The following is a 17,590-nucleotide window of genomic DNA, read 5'->3' on the forward strand; positions in this document are numbered from 1 at the left end:
AGGGCCTCTCCTCTTGGGCCAACTAGTACAGGCTATCTGAAATAGGGAGTATATACCTACCCCTCCCTTCTCCTGCCCCTCTCACACCCATCCCCGGTAGAGACCCAAGGCAGCAGTGGCTTTGGGGCACCTGCCGAAGTGCACAGCCCGTTCCCTCAAAGTCGTTCTTAGTCGTTCTTATGCACACGCACTGTAGGACTTGCGTCAGGAGCCGTCTATCTCTTTCTCTGGGCGGTGTGCTATCCCTACTCATCTCTGGAAGCAAGCTCCAGAAACTTCTCCTTGTAGAGGGGAGATGCCAGCGAGAGGTAAGTGGTAGATAGACACTGGCCCTTTGTGGGTCTGCCTTTTGGTTCCAGGTCTCGGAGAGAAGTTGACCTGAGCAACTGAGTGAGCAATGCTGCCCCCTGTGAGGATGCTGGGACTGTTTTCAGGAAAATGAAGGCTTGTGTGTTTTATTTCCATACCACTCTTTGCGACCCTGTGGACCACGGAATATTCTTGACAAAAATACTAGAATGATTTTTTACTTCAGTGGATTAAGACAAAGAGGTTAAGAGACTTGCCCAAAGACACACACCGCTAGTGAGGCCAAATTTGAACTCCAGGCCCAGTACTCTATCCATTGAGCTATTTAGCTGTCTATGAGGAAGCTATTGGCAAGAAAAGTTATTTCAGGCTGAGACATGGTTATGGGCTTTCTAATGCTTTCTCAAGTATTCCTGGAAAAGCCAACTTGAGTCATCCCACAGCATTTCAGCAATTCAGCCTGGGGAAGTAGAAGGAACCTCAAGGATCATTGATTATGGCTTCTTCATTTTACAACTGAGGAAGCCAAAGGCTTAGATCACACAGGTTTGGTGGAGCAGAGCCAGCATCCTAACCAAAGCTCCAAAATTTTTATCATAAAGGAGAAATATGACAGACAGAGAAAGACACAGAGACAGATGAGGGAGGGAGAGAGAGAGAGAGAGAAAGAGAGAGAGAGAGAGAGAGAGAGAGAAAGAGAGAGAGAGAGAGAGAGAGAGAGAGCACATTCACCAATAGTTCCTCAGTCCCATTAATTTTTCATTGCTAAAATTTCAGTTCCTAGGATCATGGGTTAGCAGATGAAGTACTGGGGCTTGGGATCAGAAAGACCTGGGTTTTAATTCTGCAAATTGTTTAATTTTTTTTGGTATTAGTTTTATCATCTGTAAGGTTATGATGAGGTTCCCTTTTTTGCTATTATTTAGTTGTGTCAAATTCTTTGTGTCTGTGAAGTTTTCTTGGCAAAGATACTGTAGTGGTTTGTCATTTCCTTCTCTAGTGGATTAATAAAGTGATTTGCTCAGAATCACAGACTTAACAGATTCCAAAAAGGCAACTAGATGGCACTTTGGATAGTATTGGGTCTAGAGTCAGGAAGAACTGTGTTCAAAGCTAGCCTCAGACACTTACTGTGTGACCCTGGGCATGTAACAACCCTATTGGCCTCAGTTTCCTCATCTGAAAAATGAGCTGGGAAAGGAAATGGCAAACCATCCCAATCCATATGCCAAGAAAACTCTAAATGGGGTCATGAAACATTGAACAAGTCTGAAAAGAGTGAACAACAACACTGGAGGGCTAAATGTTTAACAAACACGCTTTTTGTTGGGAGGGGCAAAGGGGGTGTGATGTATGCACACTTGCTTTTAAGTTTAATCTACATTATTAAAACTTTTTAAAGTCTAGAGTGACAATCAACAAAACAATAAATCAAACTTGATATGTTCCAGTTGCTGATATCAAAGGTTTAAATGAATGGATACACTGAAAATTTAACAATGGCTCCTCTCCCAAGCTTCTTAAATCTGTCTTTAGCAAAATTCTAAATGATGATACTTGAAACCAGATTCAAAGGGAGTAAGGTCCAAAGGGAGTGAAACAATCTCTGTAACAATATAAATGTAAAGAATGAGCACACCTAAACCCAGCACACTTCTGGCAAACCAACTGTAATAATAATAATAATAATCAACAGTGTCCCCAGAGGTGAGAAAATATGCCTCCCTCACTGCTTTGCATAAATGGAAAACGATGGATGCTGAACATTGTATATACTATGAGATTTGGTTTGATATAAGGGGTAGTTTTACTGAACTGCCTTTTTTCCTCTTTTAAAAAAGTCTCCTTAGAGCAAATCTAATGATAATAACCACTATGACTTCTCTCCTCCACTACAAAGTTCTCTTCTCTAGACCTTTGCATGTAGTCATTAGGGGCATCAGTCCTAGGTAAATCTGGCCATATAGAAGAGGGGTCAGACTCCTTGAAAAGGATCATTCTTCAGCTCACTAAACTCCTTCTTCAATGCCCTGAGATAATTTACTTAAAGTTTGGGTTTTAGCTCAGATACAATGTCTTCCCAAAAGTGTGACATAGAAAAGTACTCAACATATAGTATGTATCAGGTATGGGACAGCTATTTATTTCTTATACACAAAAAAGAAATTAAAAAAAACACAGAAGACTCATAGTACACAATGACAATACTTAATTAAGTAATCAGTAATATATGTCATTTATAACTACTGATATATAATCTGCCAGGAAGTCATCATAAATAGAAAGCAGTTAATAGGACAGCTTGATAGGAATTGCCACATTTCACCTTGGTTCTACACTACATTGAAGAAAGGGTCAAGCCATATATTTGCATAAGACTGTCAACTGGGTTTTTGGGGAGCCCTGAATTTGCTGGGGTCCCAGGAGAATTTGACTAGAGGGAAGTCCCAGACTCACACATTTCAGACTGAATTATAGACCTTAAAGTACTTGATGATCCCAGTTTAGGTGAGGCTAGCAGATTGAATCAAATGTTAAGTACCCTTTTAGTCTTAGAAGTCTCCCCCCACCCTTAAGAGATCCATTCCCAAGAAGAGCAACATCTGTGCAGGAACCAGTCACTGTAGTAGAGCACTCCCAGATACCCTATCCCCTGGCTACAGCTTCTTTCCCAAGCCTGCTTACAACCTGTCAGTGTTGATTTGATGTCCTGAGTTCCCTGAAAGATATACAAGATCCCCAAGTTTTATTATTCTTTGGAGAATTTTCTAGTACATTGATCTTCCAGAGATACTGTCCCCAGAGCCCCAGGGTTTTGACTCTGTGTGGTATTTGTTGCTTGGCTCTGTGTATCAGCTGATTATTATGGACCCATCTCTTTCCTGATTAAAGACTTGATTTTTCTGACTACTTTAGTAGTTCTGTGTTTTTCCAGGTTGACAAGGCTCTCTTCATTGGTGGAGAGAATGATCTCTTGGCACTTTCTGCCTGCAAGATAGGCTAAGTCTGGACAGGAGGAACATTTCTGTTTTGAGAGACCCTTGGAGGGGATTTATCTTTATCTCCACACAAAGACTCGTGGAGGGAAAGAAAAGACTTTGGGAAGCAATAGATATATAGAAGAACCAATGCTTTGATATGTCCCTGATTTTCAGTTTGTCTCCCTGGAGAGTTCAGGAAATGTCTCCTTGGATAAGAGATGTATCACTATCAGCAGGAGAGTTCACTTACTCTGTGTATTCTAATCTACAAAACCTCTATGATTTTTGTTTACTAGCAAATTTAGCTTAGAAAAATGAGTTTATTCCCTATTTCTGATGGACTTTTTTTGACTAGTATTTGGTGATAAGGAATCAAGCTTTCTAATATAGCTTGGAACATTTTCCCTTTTAAGGGATAAAGGCAGGAAAGTTATTTGAACCCCCAAATTAACTTCCTCTAGAATAACAATACTAAAGTACTAAAGTAGGGGAGGGGATATAATTCTAGCGTGGCACCACCTTTCTAAGGAGAGCAGAGTAGCCAGTCTCAAGGCCCCAATCTCCTGTTTCCTTCGAGGCAGGAATCAAGGTCTCTCTTTGAGAGAGGGATCAAGATTCCAGAGCTATGCTTTCTCTCAAGCCCTGTGAACATACACATACCTTACACAAACAGCTGTGTCTGTATCTTCTGCAAATCCAGGGCAGGGTATGGGCTCATCCTTCTGACAGTGGCTCTCCAGAGAAACTGGAGACAAAACTCCCTTAGTATCACTGTAGAGGCATAATTTCAGACTGTTAAGTCTTGTCCTTTTTTTCTGTATTTCCCCTCTTCCCTACTCCCACTCTCTCCTTCCTTTTCCTGCCTTGTCCTTGCTCACAGACACCCCATCTCTGATGCCCCCCTCCCCTTCTTATCTCTCTCTTTTTCCTTACTCCCTAAAGCCCTTGACTGCCCCTCTCTGACTTACCCTTTCCTTTGCCCCCACCTTTGTATGTCTGGGTGCAGGCTTTCTGTCCCTCCTACTTTTTCTCTGTTCTGTAAACAAGGATAGTCAGCTGTCTTCAGTCCTGCTTATTGCTCCCTCCCCTTATCCATAGCCTCAGCACATCTAGGACCTTACATAAGTTTGGTCCTATGACTATTCGGAGCTTACTCTAGGCCAAGCCTGGGGTTATCTATACACCTGCTTTTTTCAGTGATCCTGGGTGTCAATGAGATTCCTTGCTATAACATCCTCACCAGTGAGGAGATGGACCCAGGGCATCAAGATTTCTTATTCTCACGAGGTACCTCCAGATCTGGATATGTCCATCTTTAGGGCTTCATTTATCATTTATTCAGGAAAGAAAACAGTAAAGCAGAAAACAAAGTCACAGGTCTAGGCCTAAACTCACCCAGCTGCTCCAGTCACCATGATGCTCAGGGTTGAGGACAAAGAGCACCAGTTCTTCCTCTACTCTAACTTTTTCATCAGAAGTTTCTAGAGAAATTGAACATTTTTGTCATTTCTGAATCTTTGTCACCCCATCTAGAGTTTTCTTAGCAAAAATACTAGAGTCATTTGCCATTTCTTTCTCCAGCTCATTTTATATACGAGGAAACTGAGGAAAACAGGGTAAAATGCTTGCCCAGGGTCACACAACTAGTGTCTGAGGGTAGATTTGAACTTGAGTCTTCCTGACTTTAGGCTCAATTCTTTATCCACTACTCTACCAAGCTGACACTATTTACCAAACTGACCAGCTAAAGGAAGAACAAATTGGTTGTCTTTTTTTTTTTAAGCGTTTACCTTCTGCTTTAGACTGAATACTATCAATAAGGATTAGACAACTGGAGTGAAGAGACTTGCCCAAATTCAGACAGCTAAGAAGCTGATGAGGTTAAATTTGAATCCAGGACCTTTCATCTCTACCTGACTCTCTACCACATAGCTGCCCCAAACCTGCTGCTTTTACAAAACTGATCAGCATTGGGGACCCCTGAATTAGGTAAGGGTACGGGGAGGAAGAACCAAGGGACAACTTAGGGTTTCCTATGAATGACAAATTGATAAATCTTCAGCAATGAATTGTGTGGCCATTATATGGCCACGAGCAAGCAGGGAGGCTCTATGCATTATCTGAGGAAGTCCTCTGTATAAAATGTACAGCTCACAAATGGGGAAGGAGAAGGGATAAATAGAAATAAAGGGGTTGTAAAAACAAAGGATGTCAATAAAAGTTATAGATTTAAAAGATTTATAGATTTTAAAAGGAGAAATAAAGTTCTTGGGTGAGAAGATAACTACAGTTCTAAAGGTGGTCAGACAAGGGGATACAGGAAGAGGGATATGGGGACATCAAAGCACTGGGGAGTGAGGCAAGAAAAAACCCACTAAAAGCAGAGTTGAGGATCAGCTGGGATGTGTCAGTGCTGTAGTCAGGGGTCCAGAAAGAAGAAAACTAAAATACGTTAAACTAGACAAAGGGCAATCAGGGGTTACATGAGCTGAGAGGAAGAGGTCAAACTGGAAGATGACCCATTATTATTAAAGGATGATTGTGGTTTAATGAATCCATCTTTAACAGGGGATTCCATGACTATTGTTCTTTATCAGAGATAGGTGAAGAAACTCCTTCAATTATGGACACAGTGTTAAATAAGAGAGATGACACAGTACCATAGACATACATTCGTTGCCTGAATTAATCAGGGATCAGCGTTTCAAGATGTTAGGAAGAGCGATTAATGCCCTCTCCCTGGGGTTTTTAAAGGCATGAGAAGAGAATCCATCAGGAACAATAGAGAAAGAGAAGATGTGGATAGAGCTTTTTGTTATATGTATGAAACTTTGTTTTTTTTTTTAAACCCTTACCTTCCATCTTAGAGTCAATACTGTATATTGGTTCCAAGGCAGAAGAGTGGTAAGGGCTGGGCAATGGAGGTTAAGTGACTTGCCCAGGGTCACAAAGCTAAGAAGTATCTGAGGCTAGATTTGAATCCAGGACCTCCTGCCTCTAGATCTGTCTCTCAATCCATTGAGTCATCTAACTGCCCCATGTAGCCTTGTTATTATGAACTGACACTGCATGCCTAAGAAATTTGAAGCGAACTCTCCACCGATTTTCCTGCATTCTTTATCAGTGTAATGACTTTTTGGGTTATTATTATCAGAATTGGTAAAGGTGGCAGCCACTAGGCAATACAGTCGATAGAGGACTGAGCCTGTAGTAAGGAAGTCCTAAGTTCAAATGTGGTCCTACCTGTGTGACCCTGGACAAGTCATTTCACTGTGTTTGCCTTCATTTCCTCATCTGTAAAATGAACTGGAGAAGAAAATGGCAAACCATCCCAGTATATTTACCAAGAAAACCCCCAAAACTGTCACGAAGAGTAGGTGTGACTGAAAATGATGAAACAACAATAAAATGGGGATAGTAATAGCATCTACCTCCCAGAGTTGTGAGGATTAAATGAGATAATAATTGTAAAGCTTATAATACAGTGCTGGCACATAGTAAATGCTATATAAATGTTAGCTATTATAGCTTTAGTTATGTTGAGCAAAAATGGAGCATGTAGAGTCTGCTAAGTGAAAGATACAGAGTAATAACAACAATAGTAATAGAGAATGCTTAGATGGTTCTTTGCAGTTTGAACACATTATCTCCTTTAATCCTCACAACAGCCCCTGGGGTATGTAGTACAAGTATTATTATATCCATTCTACAAACAAAGAAATAGTATCACAGAATTTAGTGATTTCCCAGAGGTCCCAAAGCTACCACAAGGCAGAACCAGGGCACCAATCCTAGTCATCAGACCCCAAAACTGGTTCCCTCTCCATAATACCACAGCTCCTCTGAATAAAATGATACATATATATATATATATATATATATATATATATATATATATATATATATATAATCCCTAAAAACTCATATCTTTTTTGGGAAAAGAATCCTTTGGTTTTTTTAGCTTTTCCAAAGGAATATTTACCTCAAAGGTATAGCAAAAAACAGCTAGGTGGCATAGCAGATGGAGTGCTGGGACTGGAGTCAGGGACATTCATCTTCCTGAATTAAAATCTGGCCTCAGATACTTCCTAACTATGTGACCCTGGGCAAGTCATTTCACCCTGTTTGCCTCAGTTTCCTCATATGTAAAATAAGCTTGAGAAGGAAAAGGCCCAATAAATACTCTGATATCTTTGTGAAGAAAACTCCAAATGGGGTCATGAAGGATCTGACACTACTTTAAAAAAGCCTGGACAATGACAAAAAAATAAAAAAAAACATATAAACTGGGGGCCTGACAACTGGGGATTATGATTCCCTTCCCCACATCTCTGGGGAGAACAGATGGGTTAGGCTCAAAATTTAGTTCAATTCCTTTATAACATTAGTCCCACCAAGTTCCAAGTTTCAAGTGCCAGAGAATTTGTATAGGACACAGATTTTTAACATATGGATTTCTATTTATTTTTATTATTATTATTGTCACCATGAATAGCTAACACTTACATAGTACTTTAAGGCGTGCAAAGCCCTTTAAACATATTATCCCATCTGATCCTCACTACAGTCCTGTGAGCTTAGTACTAATGTTTATTTCCATTTTATACCTAAGGAAACTGAGGCAAATAGAAGTTAAGAGACTTGACTTCTGCCATACAAGCTGGGAATTGAACTTAGATCCTGCAGATTCCAGGTCCAGCATTCTATGTACCAAATTGTCTTTTGTGTATCTATATAGGTATGCATATGCTTATATATTCATACACATGTACACATAGACATGTTCACACATATTTGATTTAGAGCTGGAAGAAGGGACCCTTGAAATTATCTAGCCCAGGGGTTCTCAACCTTTTTTGTGTATCATCGATTAGTTCAGCATTCTAATAAAGCCTAGGGACCCCTTCTCAGAGTATTGTTTCTTTTTTTTCATTTGAATAAGTTTATTTAGTCAATTTAGAACATTATTCCTTGGTTACAATAATTACATTATTTCCCTCCCTCCCCTCCACCCACTCTTCTCACAGCCCACGTGCAATTTCATTGGGTATTACTTGTGTCCTTGATCAGAACCTATTGCCATGTTGTTGATGTTTGCACTAGGATGTTCATTTAGAGTCTACATCCCCAACCATATCCCTCTTGATCCATGTATTCAAGCAGTTGTTTTCCTTCGGTGTTTTTACTCCCACAGTTTTTCCTCTGAATGTGGATAGTGGTTTTTCTCGTAGATTTCTCATAGATTCCTTGTAGTTGTTCAGGATCACTGCATTGCCACTAATGGAGAAGTCCATTACTTTCGATTGCACCACAGTGTATCAGTCTCTGTGTACAACGTTTTCCTGGTTCTGCTCCTCTCACTCTGCATCAATTCCTGGAGATTGTTCCAGTCCCCATGGAATTCCTCTACTTTATTATTCCTTTGAGCACAATAGTATTCCATCACCAACATATACCACAATTTGCTTAGCCATTCCCCAATTGATGGGCATCCCTTCATTTTCCAATTTTTGGCCACCACAAATAGCGCAGCTATGACTATTCTTATACAAGTCTTTTTCCTTATGATCTCTTTGGGGTACAAACCCAGCAGTGCTATGGCTGGATCAAAGGGCAGACAGTCTTTTAGTGCCCTTTGGGCATAGTTCCAAATTGCCCTCCAGAATGGTTGGATCAATTCACAACTCCACCAGCAATGCATTAATGTCCCAACTTTGCCATTCCTCCATTCAACATTCATTACTTTCCTTTGCTGTCATATTAGCCAATCTGCTAGGTGTGAAGTAATACCTCAGAGTTGTTTTGATTTGCATTTCTCTGCCAAACCTAATCTTTCCCATACTGTCTTATAATTTTCCCAGCAGTTTTTATCAAATAGTGGGTTTTGGTCCCCAAAACTAGGATCTTTGGGCTTATCATAGACTGTCTTGCTGAGGTCATTTACCCCTAGTCTATTCCACTGATCCTCCTTTCTGTCTCATAGCCAGTACCAAATTGTTTTGATGACCACTGCTGTATAGTATAGTTTGAGATCTGGGACTGCAAGTCCTCCTTCCTTTGCATTTTTTTTTCATAATTTCCCTGGATATGTCACTTAATTCTAGTTGTTGTATTCTGGTTCTTAAAGACTGGATTTCATCCCTGGCCTTTTGGTCATCCTTTTCCTTCTGGTCTGATTTTCTTTGGAGGTCATCTTTCATTTTATTTACCTCATCTCTCATCTCATTTGCCTCATCTTTCATCTTCTTTGCCTCATCTTTCAACTTCTTGCCTCATCTTTCATTTCCTCTGCCTCAGTTTCAAGCTGGTTGATTTTGGCTTTCAAGACAATAGTTTCTGTTTCCAGATGACTCATCTTAGTTTTAAAATTCTTTTCCCAATTGTCTTCAGCCTCTCTTAATTGTGTTTTGAATTGCATTTTGAGTTCATCCAAATCCTGTATCCAATTTGCTGGGATTTGTTTTATTGCTTGCGTCCTCCTGTGCTCCATTTGTTCTTGGTTCGTTGCCTGTGCAGAAGCTGTCAATTGTAATTTCTTTCTTCTTTTTCTGTTGTTTGCTCATATTTACTCCCTTCTTTGCTCTCCATATTTGTCTGTGCTCTTGTTCCTCTCATTGTTTTGGTTTTGAAACTTTCTGTCAGTCTCCCCTCTTGAAGCTTTGTCAGATCTCTCAGTTCAGTCTCTGGGGGAGGAGTGTTGGAGTTTGAGCTTCCCTGTTCTCTGGAGGCTTTTGTTTGGATTAACGTCCAGCAGTCAGTGAGGGAGGGGTGGTGGATCTTGGGCTTCCCTGATCTCTGAAGACTTTTGATGGTATTAAGTTCAGCTGGGTTGGATGTGCTCTGAGGCCAAAACCTCCTGAAAGGCTGGAGCAATATGGAGGGTCTTCTTAGCTCTGTCCAGGCTTCCAGCTCTTCACTCCCTCTCCAGTTGCTTTCCCGCCACCTGTGTTCAATGCTTTGAGCCTGGCACAGCCCTGCCTGCAAGGTACACCCTCTAGACCAGCGCCTTTGCCCTCCCAGAGGTTCCTGCTGCTGCTGGAGGCTCAGCACTCTAGGTGGGGGGGAAGGAGAGGGGTCCTGGGACCTTCCCTCTGCCTTCCCCCTAAACCTGAGTCTTCTCAGATTCTGGCTTTTGGGGGGCGTACCTTTTGAATTGAATCCAGCAGGAGGGTTCTCCAGCTCTGTCTTGTTGTTAGGTTTGATTTTCAGTCCCCTAGTAGCATTTAGTTTGTGATCATTAAGGAAGGGTTTTCAGAGGTCTAAACTATTGCTGCTCCTAAGCTGCCATCTTGACTCCACCCTCCTCCATAGTAATGTTTCTAAATGAATGCAGTAAAATACATTGGATTTCAAACAAAACCACTATGTATATTTAAAAGTGTATTTTTTTTAAAATCTCAAAGTAAGAACTCCTTACATATTCTTTATGAATGGGGACCCAAGACTTGGAGAGATTGAGTCCCTTGCCCAAAGTCACACAGATAGGAAATGTCAGATGTAAAAATTAAACCCAGTTCCCATGACTCAAGAGCCTCTTTCCACTGTGTTTTGCTGCTGCCATATAAATATCAATTTATAGTCATACCTTTGCCCTCATTTATGTGTATAATGTGCCAGTAAATGTATAAGCACAAATGCTTGTGTGCATTTTTATATCAGCATTAATGTATATCTATATGCACAATGGACCATATATATGAATTTATTCCCACATACATAATATATTAACATGTATATACTATATATTATGTATAGTATATATGGCCTCCCGGCCTGCGAGAGGCTGTAAAGGTGAGAAAGAGAGGATAGAGATAGAGTAGAAGTTCTGATCCCGCGAAGGGCGTGAACGAGCCGACTTTAGAGATGTGAATAACCGAGTCAGTAGACAAATATTATTTGTATGAGCCACAGCTAAGCTCCGACCACTGAGTGTAATTATTCAGGCTAAAACCACCCAATGATCTCAACTTAACACCATACTGGTCAGAGGATAATGCTAGCTCAGATGGAAAGGAGATCAGAAACTGAAGGAGGTAGATAAAGCTAGGTAGCATTAGGAGAAAGAGAGGAAGTAAGGCAGGCCTGGCCTAAAGACCAGGCCTTAGTGAGAAAGATAGAGAAGAGAGAGAGAGAGACAGGCAGGGGAGAAGATGCCCCTTGCCAAACCTGGGAATGCTCTTCAAGTGGGCGGAGCTTACTGGGGCTCATTTATTTATAGTCTTGACAGCTCAATACATATTGAACAGTTATATGATACCTCAATACATATGGATGAGTTACCTGGGGTATTCCCATTGGATAATGCAACTTATGACAAGGTGAAGGTGGGGTTATTATCCCCGGGAGAGTGAGACAAAGGAAAGCCAGGTTTCGCGCCTAAACTTCAGCCACGCTGGCAATAAAATTTATTGCCATGCACAGGATGGCTATGTGCTCACTCACATTCCTTGTTTCCCCATAGTGTCTATGGGCTGGACTGCTACAGTATATATATACATTGTGTATATATATATAACAATACACATATAATTACACACATTATATAGTATCTACACTATAGTCTATTATATGTATATAATGCACATACCATATATGATTGGTACATTAATATATACATATATGTATATTATGTGTATTTTTAGATACCCTATGTGTATGGGTGTATGTGTGTGTGTGTGTGTGTGTGTGTGTGTGTGTGTATTTAGGATTGGCTCTTTAAAATGGAAGATAATGACACTAGAAATTATTCTACGCTTTTCAAAGACAGAAATGACCAAACTGCCTCCCAGTGCTTGAATTATGTTACCCAGAAAGAACTTAATAGCATGTTATTATCACTTCTCCTCACTGACAGGATTTCAGGACTGAGCAGACAAACAAGAAGTGCCTTTATAATAGCCAGCACACTCACCTCTGCTGAAGCAGGACTACTGCTAATTCCAGGTATGCACGCACACACGTGTGTGTGTGTGTGTGAGAGACAGAGATAGAGACAGAGACAGAGACAGAGGCAGACAGAAAGAAAGAGACAGAGACAGAGGCAGAGGCAGAGGAGGAAGGAGAGAGAGAGAGACAGAGAGAGACAGAGAGACAGAGAAAGACAGAGAGAGACTCTGGGGCTACTAATTTGGTATCTTAGTAATTACTGAGGTTATAGTTTGACTGCCATTATCTGAAAGAAGACTGGACAAACTTCTAGGGTCTCTGGAGCCAAAAGAGGGTCCAACCTGGAGGGTAGTAGAGCCAGATGTGAGGAAGTTTCAAATTAATTTTTTTTTCATTTTATCTGATTCTGGGTAAGGTTTGTAAGAAAAGAAGTCTGTCAATCTTTTTGTTTCTTTTTTGTTTGGATCTATGATTTCATCAGTGACTAGAATGGGGTGAATCAGGGGGTAGAGTTCCAATTTTGAACCCTCCCTTCTTTAGGTATAATCAAATGTCAATCAACTAATAAACTTTAATTAATTAAGAACCCATTAACCTTCTATCTTAGTATCAATTTTAAGAAGTGTGGCAAGGGCTAAGCAATTAAGGTTAAATGACTTGCCCAGGATCATACAGCTAGGAAATGTCTGGGGTTAGATTTAAACCCAGGTTATCTTGATACAAGGTCTGGACCTCCATCTACTGTGCTACCTAGCTGCTCATCAGTAAACATCTCCTTTTTTTTTTAATTAAATTTTTAGTTTTGGTTTTTATAGATTGCATATTTATGTGATTTTTAATATTCCTTTCCTGATATTGTAATCCATGTTCTCGCCTTCCTTCCCTTCCCTTCCCTTTCCCCTTGACCCAAGAAGACAGGTAATATGGTAGAGGCTATTATTATATTATTACATAACACATTTTCCATTTTCATCATGTTGTAAAATAAGACACATTGCTTACACTAGAGAAAAATTCCTGGAAAAAATAAAGTGGAGGATGGTATGTTTCAATCTGCATTCAGATTCCATTCATTCTTTCTCTGGTGGGAGACAGTCTTTTTCATCATGAATCCCTTGGAGTTGTCCTGAATCCTTGCTTCCCTGATGATGGTCATTCACAGTTGATCATCTTACATTGTTGTGGTTGCTGTGCACAACATTTTCCTGGTTCTGTTTTGTAGCATAGGAGGCATATTAGCATCTTGAAAGTATCATTGGTGTATTGATATTGTATCTTATGTGTTCATATACCAGACTCATGGTCATATTAATTATTGATTATTGTATTTCCAAATCTTCATTCAAAAGGATAAAGGAATTCCTGAGCAGGATATTATTTGCCACAGGGTCCTAGTTCCCACCTTATTAGACCACATTCCTTACAAAGTCACAAGCTTGATTAACCTCCTCCTCTTTGATTATGTGATTGTCAATTGAGCCAATGTTAAAGTCTATGCCATGTCACATGTTCATTAGCTACCTCCTACTCCACATTCCTAAACTCATTAATAAAAGTTTAAGGGCATGTGATGTAGAGCTCTCTCTCAATTCCATCAGAGGGGCATGCATAATGGAGCCCATAGTTTTTAAACTCCTTGTCTCTGAGTCTTCCTTTGTCTCTCTCTCTCAATCTCTCTTTCTCTTCTCTATCCATTTCCCCTCAGTTTCCAATCTCCTTCTCAGGTGTCCACCCACGAGAATATTAATATGTAACTACAGGAAGTTACATGTTTACTTCACTTTGAATCACTTCAGGTCTTCAGGTTTTTTTGTGACCATCTGTTGTTGATTCTTATGGCACAATAGTATTCTGTTATAATAATATACCACAACTTTCTCAACCATTCTCCAATTGTTGGACATGCCTTTGGTTTCCAGTTCATTGCCACCACAAAAAGAACTACTATAAATATTTTTGTACAGGTAGGTTCTTTTACTCTGTCTTTAATCTCCTCAGTATACAGACCTAGTAGTGGTTTAGGTAGCTCTGTCAAAGTGTATGCACAGTTTGATGGACCTCTGGGCAGGATTCCAGATTGCTCTCCAGGATGGTTGGGCAAGTTTACAGCTCCACAAAGTGTGTTGGTGTCCCAGTTTTTCCACATTTATCATTTTCCTTTTTTGTCATATTAGCCAGTTTTGTGGGTGTGAGGTGGTATCTTAGAATTGTTTTAATTTGCATTTCTCTAAAAGATAGTGATTTGGAGCATTTTTTATATGACTAAAGATAGTTTTAATTTCTATCTGAGAATTGCCTGTTCGTATGTTTTGATCATTTGTCAGTTGGAGAATGCTTTGTATTCTTATAAATTTGGCTCCATTTTCCATATATTTGAGAAATGAGTCCTTTGTCAGAGATATTTGCTACAAAGATTCCCCCCCCTGGTTTTCTGTTTCCCTCCTAATCTTGATTGCATTGGTTTTGTTTGTGTAAAATCTTGTAAATTTAATGCAAAGGTATTTATTTTATATTTCATAATGGTCTATATATCTTGTTTTGACCTAAATTCTTCCCGTTTCCAAAGGTCTAATAGGTAAACTATTTTGTGCTCTCTTAATTTGTTTGTGATGCCATATTTTATTTCTAAATCATATATCCATTTTGACTTTACCTTGATATATGATGTGAAGTGTTAGTCTATGCATAATTTCTTCTGTTTTCCAGTTTTCCCAGCAGTTTTTGTCAAATTGTGAGTTCCCTTTACAAAAGTTTGGATCCTTGGCTTTGTAAAAATTAGGTTTATATGGTTAATTACTGCTGTGTTGAGTATCTAACATATTTCATTGGTCTATTGGTCTGTTTCTTAACCAGTCCAGGATTGTTTTGATTGTTGCCACTCAATAATAATTTGAGATCTGGTAGAGCTAAGCCACTTGTTTTCATATTTCTTTTTTTATTAGTTTTCTGGAAATTCTAGGTTTTTTGTTCTTCCAGAAGAATTTTGTTATTATTTTTCCTAGCTCTATGAAATAATTCTTGAGTAGTTTGATTGATATGACACTGAATAAGTAAGTTAGCTTAGATAGAAATAATTTTTATTATATTGGCTCAGCCTACCAATAATCAATTAATACTTTTTCAACCATTTCAGCTCCCAACCTCTTCCCTTGCCCCAAACTTTAGTAGATGATCTTTGTGAGCTGCTTTGGTAAAAATGGTTCATCAGCCCATGGCCAAGCTCTCTGGTCCCAAGACTCTGTGGGACCAAGCTGCTTTCTCCACCTCAGTCCACCACTGGCCCCATTTGTAAAGCCATTTTAGCTTGTTAGCACTTGCCAAGATTAGCCAATTTACTGCCATAACCTTGAAGGACTCAAAGTAGTGTAGCAGCATGAGAGAGTGGGAAGAGCATTGACCATGGAATCAGAGGACCTGGTTTCAAATTCTGTCTCTGAAGCTTAATATCTCTGTGACTTTGGGAATATAACTATCTCTATGTGCCTTAGTTTCCTTATTTGTAAAATCAAGAGGTTGAACTAGATAGCCTCTGCCCTAACTCTTTCATCCTATTTAACCTCTCAGTGATCTAGGCAACTCTCTAAGACTTTAATAATTTGTGTTTTAAGGTTTTCAAAAACACTTTACAATTCTTATCTCATTCTATCTTTACAACAACCCAAGGAGGTAGGTGCTCTAACAGTTAAACTGAAAAAGTTTCTGAGCATAATCAATTTATTGGTAAAGTATAAATTTACCAATAAATAGGATCTCCACTTATTATTATGCCCATTTTACAGATGAGGTAACTGATGTTATTATTTATAAGTTGCTTAAGTGGCTTGCTCAAGATCACACAGGAATTATCAGAGGCAAGATCTGAGCTCAGGTTTTTCCTGACTCCAGGTCCTGACCCACACCCAGATGCCCAGGACTCCTGCATATAAGTTGCTAATTTGTATTCAGAAAGTGTGAAAGAGAATTGTTACTCTATTGTTTATCCTGAGTTAACACTAACTTAAGTACCTCACTAGATTGTAAAGATAGGATTAATTTTTCTTTGTCTACCTTTTGATTGAATCAACACAAGCTTGAACTAGGTGGAGGAGCTTCTCAAACCACTTAGTGAATTCACATCCTCAAAAACTCAATCAGCCAAGATGAGTATTCACCTCTCCAGAAGGTGAATTTTAGAGAATTCACACCTTTAGATGAGAACTTAACCTTCAGAAGGTGAGAACTTAAGCTTCAGAATGTGAGAAGTCCCTGCTTGCTGGGCAGTACTAGACAATTTGAAAACATGATTGATCCCTGTGAAGAGGGGCAGGGACAAAAACTCACCATAAAAGCAAGCCCCAAAATCCCTCAGAGGAGATTGCCTTTGATAAGATAGTCAGAAGAGATTGCCTTCTAGAGATAGTCTTCTGACTGCGGAGAGTCTTCGAGAGTCTTCCAGAGAGTTTTCCTGGAGAGTGAGGCTTGGATTGTGGGCTTGGAGCTTGGCTGCATGATTACTCACTATCAGCCTTCCTGGTTGAGAGCTAATTAATTTCTGCCTGGATTAAGATAGGATAGATAACTTTTCTATCCCATTCATATTTCTCTACTTTATTGTTTCCTCTTTATTTTGTAAATAAATTTCTGACTCCGAGATATAATAAATATTGGCGACCACATAATTTCATTAAATTATTGTCCAACCATTAATTTTCACCTTTACAAAAGGGAGGTCTCCAAACTAGGCGTTCTTTATATCTGTTAAATTATGGATCTAAGCAAAAACAAACAAACAAAAAATAAAGAAAGAATTTAGGTTAAATTTTGCAACACATATGAGACACCCAAGTTGCATAGAAATTAGATAGAGAACTGCTTATGAAAACTTTGAAGGAGAGCCATTCATCAGTTCTTAACTCCCTTGACCCCTGAAGTACAGAATAGCTTATATACTTCATGAAGGAAATGTCATAACCCCTCTGGGTACACTCTTCAATTTTTTTTTTAACCCTTACCTCCTGCCTTAGAGTCAATACTATGTATTGGTTCTAAGACAGAAGAGTAATAAGGGCTAGACAGTAGGGGTTAAGTGACTTGCCCAGAGTCATACAGCTAAGAAGTATCTGAGGCCAGACTTGAACCCAGGACCTCCCATCCCTAGGCCTGGCTCTCAATCCACTGGGCACCCAGATGCCCCGGTACCCTTAAAATCTTGACTCACATTGATGGGCTGTGACCCCAGAAGGCAACTGACTATTTCTCCCTTTAAGTTTCTATGATCCAATAACCTTAAAGGGCTGGTTACTGGTCCACGATCTGGTGTGCTCCCTACCACCATGGCCAATTATGGTCAATTAGTGAAAATCACTTAGCTATTACAAATAAATTTGCACTGAGAGGGTTGAAGGACAGAAGTTTTAAAAGCATCCCAGCAACAC

The 17,590-nt window shown here is 39.6% G+C and overlaps 1 long non-coding RNA gene across 1 annotated transcript in view; it reads right to left on the reverse strand.

The window, feature by feature from the left end:
- Positions 1-2,027: 2,027 nt before the first annotated feature.
- Positions 2,028-17,590, reverse strand: part of LOC103096702 (uncharacterized) — a 62,104-nt gene continuing 46,541 nt past the window's right edge. Inside the window, exons 5-6 of the long non-coding RNA XR_008914958.1 lie at positions 4,686-4,771; positions 2,028-4,061 (exon numbers count right to left, since the gene is read on the reverse strand). This is a non-coding gene — a long non-coding RNA (uncharacterized LOC103096702). The remainder of the gene's footprint in view (positions 4,062-4,685; positions 4,772-17,590) is intronic.

This window comes from Monodelphis domestica, chromosome 1 (assembly GCF_027887165.1).
Source record: "Monodelphis domestica isolate mMonDom1 chromosome 1, mMonDom1.pri, whole genome shotgun sequence".
NCBI lineage: Eukaryota > Metazoa > Chordata > Mammalia > Didelphimorphia > Didelphidae > Monodelphis > Monodelphis domestica.